The sequence below is a fragment of the Callorhinus ursinus genome, unplaced genomic scaffold, assembly GCF_003265705.2.
Source record: "Callorhinus ursinus isolate GAN/ISIS: 27379988/994484 unplaced genomic scaffold, GSC_fseal_2.0 scaffold32, whole genome shotgun sequence".
Lineage (NCBI taxonomy): Eukaryota > Metazoa > Chordata > Mammalia > Carnivora > Otariidae > Callorhinus > Callorhinus ursinus.
In genome coordinates, this window is record NW_027397094.1 from 14,417,678 (window position 1) to 14,428,676 (window position 10,999).

At 43.1% G+C, this 10,999-nt stretch overlaps 1 long non-coding RNA gene across 2 annotated transcripts in view; it reads right to left on the reverse strand.

Annotated features, from left to right (window-relative positions):
• Positions 1-10,999, reverse strand: part of LOC141370325 (uncharacterized) — a 69,393-nt gene that overhangs the window by 26,154 nt on the left and 32,240 nt on the right. The window contains exon 3 of one of the 2 annotated variants that reach the window (XR_012374253.1): positions 7,759-7,971. The exons of the other annotated variant lie outside the window; for it this stretch is intronic. This is a non-coding gene — a long non-coding RNA (uncharacterized lncRNA). Of the gene's footprint in view, positions 1-7,758; positions 7,972-10,999 lie in introns of those variants that run through there. 2 annotated transcript variants of the gene reach the window in all.

The following is a 10,999-nucleotide window of genomic DNA, read 5'->3' on the forward strand; positions in this document are numbered from 1 at the left end:
GGGGGGGAAATCGGAGGGGGAGACGAACCATGAGAGATGATGGACTCAGAAACAAACTGAGGGTTCTAGAGGGGAGGGGGTGGGGGGATGGGTTGGCCTGGTGATGGGTATTAAAGAGGGCACGTTCTGCGTGGAGCACTGGGTGTTATGCACAAACAATGAGTCATGGAACACTACATCAAAAAGTAATGATGTAATGTATGGTGATTAACATAACAATAAAAAATGTGCAAAGGATCTGAGAGACATTTCTCCGAAGGAGATCTACAAATGGCCAATACTGCCACAAAGATACTCACCATCACTAACCATTATTTACAAATGCAAGTCAAAACCACAAGATACCATTTCATACTCGGTAGGATGGCCATAATGAAAAAGGCAATGACCAGTGTTGGTGGGGAGGAAAATTGTAACCCCCTGCACACCGATGGTGGAGATGCAAAATGGTACAGCTGCTTTCAAAAGGAGTTTCTAAAATGCTTAAACATCATAGAGTTACCATATGACCGGGCTATTCCACTCTCAGGTATATAGTAAAGAGAAATTAAAACACATGGGTGGGATGTGTTTTAACACATCCAACAAAAACTTGTACATGAAAGTTCATTGCAGCATTATACATAATAACCCCAAAGTAGCAACATCCCAGATATCCATCAACTGATGCACGAATGAATAAAATGGAATGAAGAACTGACACATACATGTCCCAACATGAATGAATCTTGAAAACACTACGCTAAGTCACAAAAAACCACACAGTATATGATTCTATTTGTGTGACATGTCCAGAAGAGGCCAATTTGGAGAGACAGAAAGTAGATGAATTGTTGGCCAGGAATGCCAGGAGTTGGGGTTGGGGAGGGGTGAGGAGTGGTTGGGCAGAAGTCAGGAGGAACTGCTAAGAGGTACGTGTTTTCTCTGGGCGTGAGAAAAATGTCCTAAAACTGATTGTAGGGAAGGTTGCACAACTCTGTGAATACACTAAAAACCACTGAATTCTGCATTGTAAGCAGATGGATTATATGATATGCGAGTTTTATCTTAATGAAGCTGTTATATTTTTAAAGGGGCATATGAGAACTCTGTTTCATCGTAGAAATTCATAACTAAAATGTCTGGATTTCATGGTATGGGAACATAGCAAATACAGAGAAGCAAATAAATATGCCATGTAATTTTTTATTTTGGCAAATACCAGGGAGATTACAGAACAGGGCGGTGGGAGAGGGATAATTTATTTTTATTTCGTTTTTATTTTTTTGAGAGAGAGTGAGTTGAGGGGAGGGGCAGAGGGAGAGGTTGAGAGAGAATCTTAAGCAGGATCCACACCCAGTGCAGAACCTGATGTGGGGCTTGATTTCACAGCCCTGAGATCATTACCTGAGCCAAAATCAAGAGTCGGTGCTTAACCAGCTGAACTACCCAGACGCCCAGGAGAAGGATGATTTAAAGTGGATGGTCAGGAAGAGCTTCTTAAGGGTGCTATGGAAGCCAGATGATTGGAATGGTAAGACCTACAAATATATAGGCCAAGTAGGTGCAGATTCTTAAAGCCCGTTTCAGTCCAACTCTTCAGAAAAATATGGCTTCCATCTTGATACAGTGTACACAATTGAAAATCTGTGGAAAACAGAAATAAAGATCTAAGGCTCTAATTATTAATTCAATGAACTTTGTGCCTGTTCAGTTAATGGGTGGGAGACGGGTGTAACTAAGTCAAGACAGCAAATAATCTGCTTGCTTTGGAAAGCAGTTAAAATACTCACATACACTCCCACATACAGAGCACCTGCCATTCTACACACAGGCACCTTCCCTGTGGCTCGGTCTCTGTGGTGAGCTGCCAAAGCCCCAGATGAACAGAGCTGGTAGGGGCGATGTTATGAATATTGCACAAAATAAAATTCACATCATGGCCACCAGCGTGGTAGAAAATCTGGAGAGCCTGACGGCATGCTTCGTCACCCAGTAACTATGCCAGTTTTGAGAATACCGAACTGCCAGACATTAGTGATGTGGATGCCAGGGTGATGAAATTCATTTGTCCATGCTTGGTCAAAATGTAATTAGGGAGAATTGATCCATTTCAGCTTAGACTGGTTCCCGACGGTATGTGCCCCCACTTGGAATCTTGGCAGCACAGGCTGCTGAAAGAGCCCTTGACCTGAGAGGCCCCCGAGTACAGATTGTCCCAGAATGCAGAAGCCACGAAAGGCAGAGAAATAACTCTGGGAAGGCCCAGCCTGCACGTAGAAAGCTAGGTTTCCACAGAGGTGTTTTGTCCTACTTCGCCCTCTAATTCTGGTTTCCATGGCCCAGGTCACCATGCTGTTGGAAATAGAAGAGTGTTTTGTGATTTGGGGGCGGCTCAATTTCTCTTTAAAATGGGTACAGTAATGTAGTTACTGACATTGTTTTAAGAAATGGAAAGGAGGGGCATCTGGGTGGCTCAGTTGGTTGGGCAGCTGCCTTCAGCCCAGGTCATGATCCAGGGGTCCGGGGATCGAGCCCTGGTTCCCAGGGAGCCTGCTTCTTCCTCTCTCTCTGGCCCTCCCCCCGCTCATGCTCTCTCACTCTCTCTCTCTCAAATAAATAAATAAAATCTTTAAAAAAAGAGATGAAAAGGGAATAATTTATGAACAAAATTAAAAAGACTGAGGTTGTGTTAGAACAGAGAACAGGATTTCATGCCAAGTTCTGTAGTTTCCTTTGAAGAAAGGTGTTTAATGTGCTTTGTTTCTTCACCTTCAAATTACCCCTTGTCACAACTATGGAAAACAATTCACATGCGTACCCTACCCTAGTCACGCAGAACAAGAAGCGTTGTTCAAAGAAATGTTTAAAACGAGGATCTGTGTATACTACTTTATTGAACAGAACACTTCTTTCAAAAGAATCTAATATAACAATTTAAAATTTCTAAATATATGACTTTAACCAGAGGGGAGAAAAGGGGCCTACAGGGAGAGTGGAGAGGAAGACCTGCATATTGTATGCCTAAATATTGGAAAGTTAGAAATGAAATGATTAGGCCATTAAGTAAAACATGTTCTACCTTGACATATAGACCTTCACAATGACCTGGTAGGCCAGGCTCAAATTCACAAATCTTGGACTTGTGGAGTATTGTTCTAGAATGTGATGGCCCCCAGAGAGCTGGCCCCTGGCCCTGCCCACCTCCCTCTCTTCCATCACCCATTCTGTCCAGGGCCAGATGGGCCTTGTACCCTGGTGTCATTGTCTAGCTCTTTCTCCAAGCTCTGACCTCAAGTCCTTGGACAGATGGCCTCGGAAGAGTCCCAGGCAGGTGCGGAAGTGGGCTGGGGCTATTGACTCCAGGGAATTCCAGGGTCCTGGGACCTTAGAGTGTAGCCTCACGGGGGACCACTGGCTTTGGAGCAGGTCCCACTGGCTTCACTGACTCTTTGACCCATGGTGAGGGGTCTGGCTGGAGGAGAGACAGAATGGGACCTTTTAAGCAGGGAGACTGGGGTGGGAGCCTGTCGCAGTTCTGAAAGCAGTACCGTTCACTGGCAATTGACTTTTTTTTTTTAAGATTTTATTTATTTATTTATTTATTTATTTATTTATTTATTTATTTGTAGAGTGTGAGTTTGAGGAGGGGTTGGGGGAGAGGCAGAGGGGAGGGAGGGAGAGAGAGAGAGAGAAAATCTCCAGCAGACTCTGTGCTGAGCGCGTAGTCCAATGCGGGGCTCGATCCCCCGACCCTGAGATCATGATCTGAGCTGAAATCAGGATTTGGATGCTTAGCCGACTGAGCCGCCCAGGTACCCCGCAGATGACTCACTTTTTAAGTAAATTTCATCAATATTTTCTTAAAATAAGAAGCTTTTCACTGAATTCAAAGAAGAGAAAAAGGCAAGTAAGGTGTCAACAATTCACTCATTAGATCAACAAATGTTTACCTACTGTAGACATTTGTACCAGTGAGTTGGTTGAAGACGACATTTGGACAATCTTGCCTAAAGCACTACTGTAGGCCCTCCGTAGGTGCCTGTTAAGTGTGGTCCCAGATATGGAGAAGAGAAGTTGTTTTTGATAATTATTCAGAGATATCCACGGCCTGTGAGCTCACGATGAATGGAAGAGTCTTGTCTTCCTCGGGCCTGGAGGAGATGACACGTGGGTCCCGAGAAAGAATTCTTCATTCGAGTCCTTCACCCACAGCTTTAACAAGCTCCTTTAGGCTCTGAGCTCTAGTGAACTCCCAACACCTTATTCTTTATTAAAGTGGCTCCTTGAAATCAGTGACCTTGATTTCTCACCCTTCTCTTAGCACAGAGCAGGGGGCACTGCTAAGTGTTTTCTTTCCTTGCTTTGCTGAAGTTCACTGTGACCTTCTCATGCATTTGTACCTCTTACAATTCGGATCAATGGTGTCACAGAAAAGGACAGTCTGTATAAGGAAGAACACTGTTATGACAGGTATTCTGCTTAGATCCTCAATTTTGACTCCCCTCTCTCACTTTCTAAGAGAAAAGAGAATCGGTTTTATTTGGGGTGTCAATGTCCTGAAATAAAAATATTTATTTTCGGGGCGCCTGGGGGGCTCAGTCGGTTAAGCGTCTGCCTTCGGCTCAGGTCACGATCCCAGGGTCCTGGGATCGAGCCCCACATCGGGCTCCCTGCTCCGCGGGGAGCCTGCTTCTCCCTCTGCCTCTGCCCGCCTGCCTGCCTACTTGTGCTCTCTCTCTCTCTGTCAAATAAATAAATAAAATCTTAAAAAAAATATTTATTTTCCCTCTTCTCCTTCCAGTGAGGTGTGGCCATGTGCCACAGTTGGGGGTCAAAAGATAATGGCAGGTTTACATAGAGAGAGCTTTCTTTCCTGAATTAATGTCTGGATTGGAAAAAGCACATTGAACTTTGATTTTCACTTCTTTTTCTGCCTGGAATTTGGACATGGTGCTCAGAGATGGAACGTCTGTCTCTCAATGAAGAGGATGCATGCCACATGTTAGGAAGAGCAGAGGCCACCGGAAGGCACCTGTGTCCCTGATGGCGACCTGGAGCAGTGGAAGGAGCCTGAACTTCCTGCTTCCAGACTTCTGACAAGAAGCAGCCTAGATGGTTAGATTTGCTGTACATCACAGCCAAAGGCATTCCTAATTTAGACATTCTGCCTGAACCGTTTGGCTCCAAATAAAACCACAGTCCTGCCAAATAAAGTAAGACAGAAGAGAAAACTCCACAATAGATCTAGTGAATATTTGAGAGTTGAAGTCATATAACAGGGAGGTTTTCACGGTCAGGATAATTGTAGTTTTTCTAAGGTTTTAAATGGCAACTCTTAGCTAAACCCAATGCAACCAGAACACATCCCTCTCATGCTACACAGCGGAATTTATACAGAAAAGACAGATACATTTGGGACAACAGTTGCATCTCCAAAAGAATCATAGAAAGCATTTGGGCTTTTAGAAGTGGACTGCTTTGTAATTGGCTCTAGGTCAGAAATTTTTAGCAAACTGCTTGGTTTATCAGAATGAGTTCCCCTACCATAAGACGAATAACATGCAGGGTTTGGAGGAAGTTGATGGCTTTCATAAAGAAAGTGAGTATACTTTTGAGAATTGCCCTCCAATGCTAGTAGCAGACAATAGGAAAAAAGCTGTAGAGCACAAGATGGCTGGAATTCCTTCCGCAATGAGAAGGCCAGAGGGAGGTAGTAGATGGGGGTGTGGGGGCCCTGAGCTTCAGAGGCTGAGGAGCCTTCCGTCCTCCTGCTCTGGGCTTCTTAGCGGTCTTCTGTTCTCAGTATCCTTCTCAAAACTCAGGGGGTGCTGAGTTGCTATCATGATGTGAGGACTCCATGTGGGAGGTAAGAAGTTGTGGAGGTGGCACAAAAAATCCATAGGTCTTTTAAAGAGCTTTCACTTCAAAGACGTTCCACCCAGCAATTTCTATTTATATCTCATTGGCCGGTCCTGGGTCCCATGCACGCTAATTATAAAGGAAGTTGGAGAATATAATCCTTTGGCAGGATATCATTGTTATGAATAAATTAGAGTTCCCTAAGGAAGAAGGCATATTGAGTCAGCTGGTAGCAGTCCCTTCACGGACCACTCCTTGGCCCCCACTCCCTTGGGCACTATTCTCTGTGGCTTCTGGTTTGCCCTTCGTGGAGTAAAACCTCACCCCAAACCCTCCTTCACCTTTCTTCCATGTCTGTCACCAAGGTGGGCACTGGGGACTCCTCTGCCCTTGGGCTGCGCAGGTTAGTAGCTCACTTCCTGCAGGTGCAGATTTGGGCTGGGAGTTCCTGGGGTTGATCATTAATGGGCTGTTAATGGATAAGCTTGGGTTTTTGGACATCCGATTCCTCAAAAACATAATCAGCTTCCGGTCATTTTGCTTCCAATCAACCTTTTTGCATAGGTAATCACAGCCAAAGGCCTTGCCCAGACACATTTTTAATGATAGATTCGATTATTTTAATAGATATCAGGCCAGCCAGATTTTCTCTTTATATTTCTTTCTGCATTGTAAGGCTTGTCTTCCAAGCATTGGTCCTACCCAGTGAAACATAATGATTTGCACCTCAGACTCCAAGCAGAATTTAAACTCTGCCTGCCAAAAAGAAGTTTAAGTCGTCCTCACCCAAGTAAGTAGGGAAGGTTGGCAGGGAGATGGCAGAGAAAAAAAAATCTGAAAGTACTCAGGAAAGAAATACATTTAAGTAAAAGTATTACAGACCACAGAAATGTAAGCCTGGTTCCTTTAGAGTTGGAAGTAGGCAAAACCTTCTAAAGAAATTGATTGGGGTAGACAGAATAATGCCCACACCTCCAAAGATGGCCAATGTTCTCATCCCCAGAACCTGTGGATATGTCATGTTACCTGGCAGGGGACAGTGAAGGAAGGTTGCAGATGGAATTAAGTTGGCCATCAGCTGTCAACACAGAGGGATCATCTTGTATCATCCTGGTGGATCCTGTTTACACAGGGTCCTCAAATGGGAAAGGAGGCAGAAGGGTAAAGAAGAGAAAGATGACATCATGAGAAAGACCTGGTTGGCCTTTGCTGGCTTTAAGATGAGAAGAGGCTGTGAGCCAAGGAAGGCAGGCAACCTCTAGAAGCTGGAAAAGGCAAGAGAATTGATTCTGCCCTGGTACCTCCACGAGGGACCTCAGTGTTCGCATGCCTTGATTTTAGCCCAGTGAGACCCATTTTGAACTTCTGACTTCTGGAATCATAAGATAGTAAACTTCTATTGCTTTAAGCCACTAAGTCTGTGGTAATTTGTTACAGTGACAAATGGAAACCAATACGTTGATTTATAAAACCTCAACAGTTAGAACCATCTTTGAATTCTTGCAGATTCAAGGCACGAAGCAGACTTCCCAGGAGAGATCAAGTGGACTGAGATCAGTGTAGGATGCGTGGGCAGGGATAAATATGAGATCAGAGCAGAGGTTAGTCTGCAAGCCTCAATCGTGAGGGGTTGTTACTAGCTTCTTAGTGAAGTGGGCTGAGTGACTTGTGTCCATTAAGGTATGTTCCACGTATGCGTGATATTGATAGATTTTTAAATTTAAGTTTTATAATTAATAAACCAATATCGACATATTATTATGAACTAAAATGCATACTTTATTTGTATTTCCTTAGTTTTTACTTATGTCTCTTTTCCATTCCAGGATCCCACCCAGGACACCACATTACATTTAGCTGTCATGTCTCCTTAGGTTCCTTGTGACTGTGACAGTTTCTCAGACTTTCCTTGTTTTTGGTGACCTTGACACTGTTAAGTAGTGCTCGTCAGGTATATTGGAGGATGCCCCTCCATTAACATTTATCTGATGTTTTGTCATGATTAAATGGGATTATGGGCTTTTGTGGAGGAAGAGCACAGAGATAAATTGTCCTTTTCATTATGTTGCATCGAGGGGACATATTCCCAACATGACTGATTGCCGTGATGTTGCCTTGAACACCTGGAGACTGAGAGAATGTTTGTCAGGTTTCCCCACTATAAAGTTACCCTTTTCCCCCTTTCCATGCTGGCCACCCCCCCCCCCACCCGGAAGGACATCACTATGCACAGCTCACACTTAGGGATGGGGAGTTACACTCTACCTCCTTTAAGGCTGAGTATCTAAATGAATTATTAAAATTTTTCTGTACAAGAAATTTGTTCATTCTTCTCCACTTATTAATTTTTCAATCATTTATTTGTTAGAATGGACTAACATGAGTGAGAATGGGTTGAAGCATCCTTTTATCCTAAATGCAGCTATGTTTCTTACTGGACTTTACAGTTTTACACCTTTACAATTTACAGCTTTACAATTCAGCTGATCCTGACCACATAGCACTTTATCAGTGATCCTCTTAGGACCTCAGTTGCTAGGCCTCTTTGTTGAAAAAATTATAATTTTTATTTTTACTGTCATTGTGTCCTTGCAATTTCCAGAATTTCACAATGAGATGCTCTAATGTTGCTTACTGAGCATTATTTATAATGTCTGCTCTAGCTCAGTCGATAAGATTTCTGGTAAATTCACAATAAAATGCACTTAAAAGCTTGATTGTTAATATAATAATAATTTTTTAAAGATTTTATTTATTTATTTGACAGAGAGAGACACAGCGAGAGAGGGAACACAAGCAGTGGGAGCAGGAGAGGGAGAAGCAGGCTTCCTGCTGAGCAGGGAGCCCGATGTGGGGCTCGATCCCCGGACCCTGGGACCATGACCTGAGCTGAAGGCAGACACTTAATGACTGAGCCACCCAGGTGCCCCTATAATAATATTTTAAAAACTCAAGAGTTATGTGAGGGGTGAAAAAGGATAATTTGTATTAGAAGCCAAGATCAAGTGTATTTTGCTTTATTCATTTTCTCTGGGTTTCCTAACAACCATGGCAAGAGGAAAATTAATAAATTATACAGAAGCGATTATCAATTTTTATGAGCACATTTACTTTTGGCACTGAACTCAAAGAGGAATATACCGTATTTAGTTATTTAAAAGTTTTTAAACAATATAACGGACCATGTGTATTTTTTATTGAGATAAAATTGACATATAACATATCAGTTTCAGGTGTACAACACGGTGATTCAATATTTGTATATATTGCAAAATGATCACCGCAATAAGTCTAGGTCACGTGTATCACTACACATAGTTACAAAATTTTTTTCTCGTTATGAGAATTTTTAAGATCTAATCTCCTACAATTTTCAGCTAGGCAACAGAATATTATAAATTATAGTTACTGTGCTGTATGTTATATCCCCAGGACTTATTTATTTTATACCTGGAAACTTCTATGTTTGACCCCTTTCACTCATTTTGCCCCCAACCCCCAGCCTCTGGCAACCACCCATCTGTTCTCTGTATCTATGAGTTTGGTCTTTTGTTTTTGGTTTTTAGATTCCACATATAAGTGAGATCAAATGGTATTTGTCTTGCTCTGACTTACTTCACTTAGCATCATGCTCTCAAAGTCTATCCGTATTGGCACAAGTGGTGAAGGTCTCTTTTAAAGGGACTTGGTTCACTGTAATCAGCTTGGGCTGTATGGAGCAGCTATGCAAATTTAGCCGAACTAAATTCTGGATACACGTCCTTTTCCCACCTATTATTCTCTTCCCAAAGATCATTCATCCTCTTTACCATTATTTTTATTCTTAACAATACATTTTAACTCTTGCATCCTCCTGGGAATCATCTTTTAAAAGGCTGAAGAGGTCATCTATTTTAAAGTGTTCTTGTTTTTGTTGTATGTGTGAAGAATGAGAACTTTATAGCTGAAAAACCTCTCTCTTTTTTTGTTCCCTCTGGGCACTCTGGGGTTTAAGGTGATCTTTCCTGCCATGCGAGTCTTCACCACATCAACGTTCAGCTCAGTGTTTCCTTCTCTGTCCAGGAAGGCACAGAGCCCGGGTATGAGTTTAATCTTTTTGATTTTATTCTAAAACCTCTTTTACATCCACATTTATTTTCCCAGCTGGCTGGGAAAAGCCACAGGCTCTGTCCTTGAGAAGAACATGGCCATATGCTGCTCATCTGCTCGTAGGAAGGGGAAGTGAGCCGCCACCCTTGGGGGGCTGGTCCTGGCATCCTGTGCTGGCCAAGAGGAAACCACCTGGTATGTTCTGGAAAAGCCCTGTCCCCATGAAACGTTCACACAAGGATCCCGGTAACTGCCTCGCTGGGAGTCCTCCTCAGAACGGGGATCTTCTGAAATCCTTTTATTTGAGTCCAAGCCTGAGCCTTTTACTTTCTCTGCAGTGTCACCTCCCAATGTCAAATGAGGCCACCGTTCATGCATGCCCCTTATTTCTGAAATGAAATCGCCATTGATGTGTAAGTGATGCCTTTGTAACCATGAAAAAGAGTGAAGAGATACCCAGATGATTGCTTCTTCATTTCATAGACTTTTCTCACCCGAAATGTTGAAGTCCTGTTTATTGAATGCCTGTCATAGCCTAGCTTCCTCTTAGTAGCTGTTTCCAGGGACACTTTATCACTATAGCTGACACAACATATCACGAAAGGCCAACCTGAGGCAGTTCGAGCAGCTCTTCTCATTTCCCTCTCTGGGATACCAGAGTCCTGGCTGTGGGAAGTAGCAGGAAGGAGCTAAGCAGTCTGGAATACAAAATGCCCCCCAGGGACGTCTTTATTTCAATGTTCCCCTAATGAAGCTGAATTTTGATTGCTGGTAATGTTATAATACGTCAATGTTGAAAGAATCAATGAGGTTTCCTTTTCCTTCTGGAGCCCTAAGAATATTGAGGTTTTTCAAAAGTCAGAGCGCACTGTGGGATCTTAAAAGTTAAGTCATTAGACTTGCCCTGGCTCACTGAATCAGACTGCCCACTCCTAAATGATAGTCTGGGGGAGGGGGGCGGAGCAAGATGGCGGAGGAGTAGGAGACCTGGATTTCCTCTGGTCTCAGGAATTCAGCTGAATGGGGATCAAACCATTCTGAACACCTACGAACTCAACAGGAGATCGAA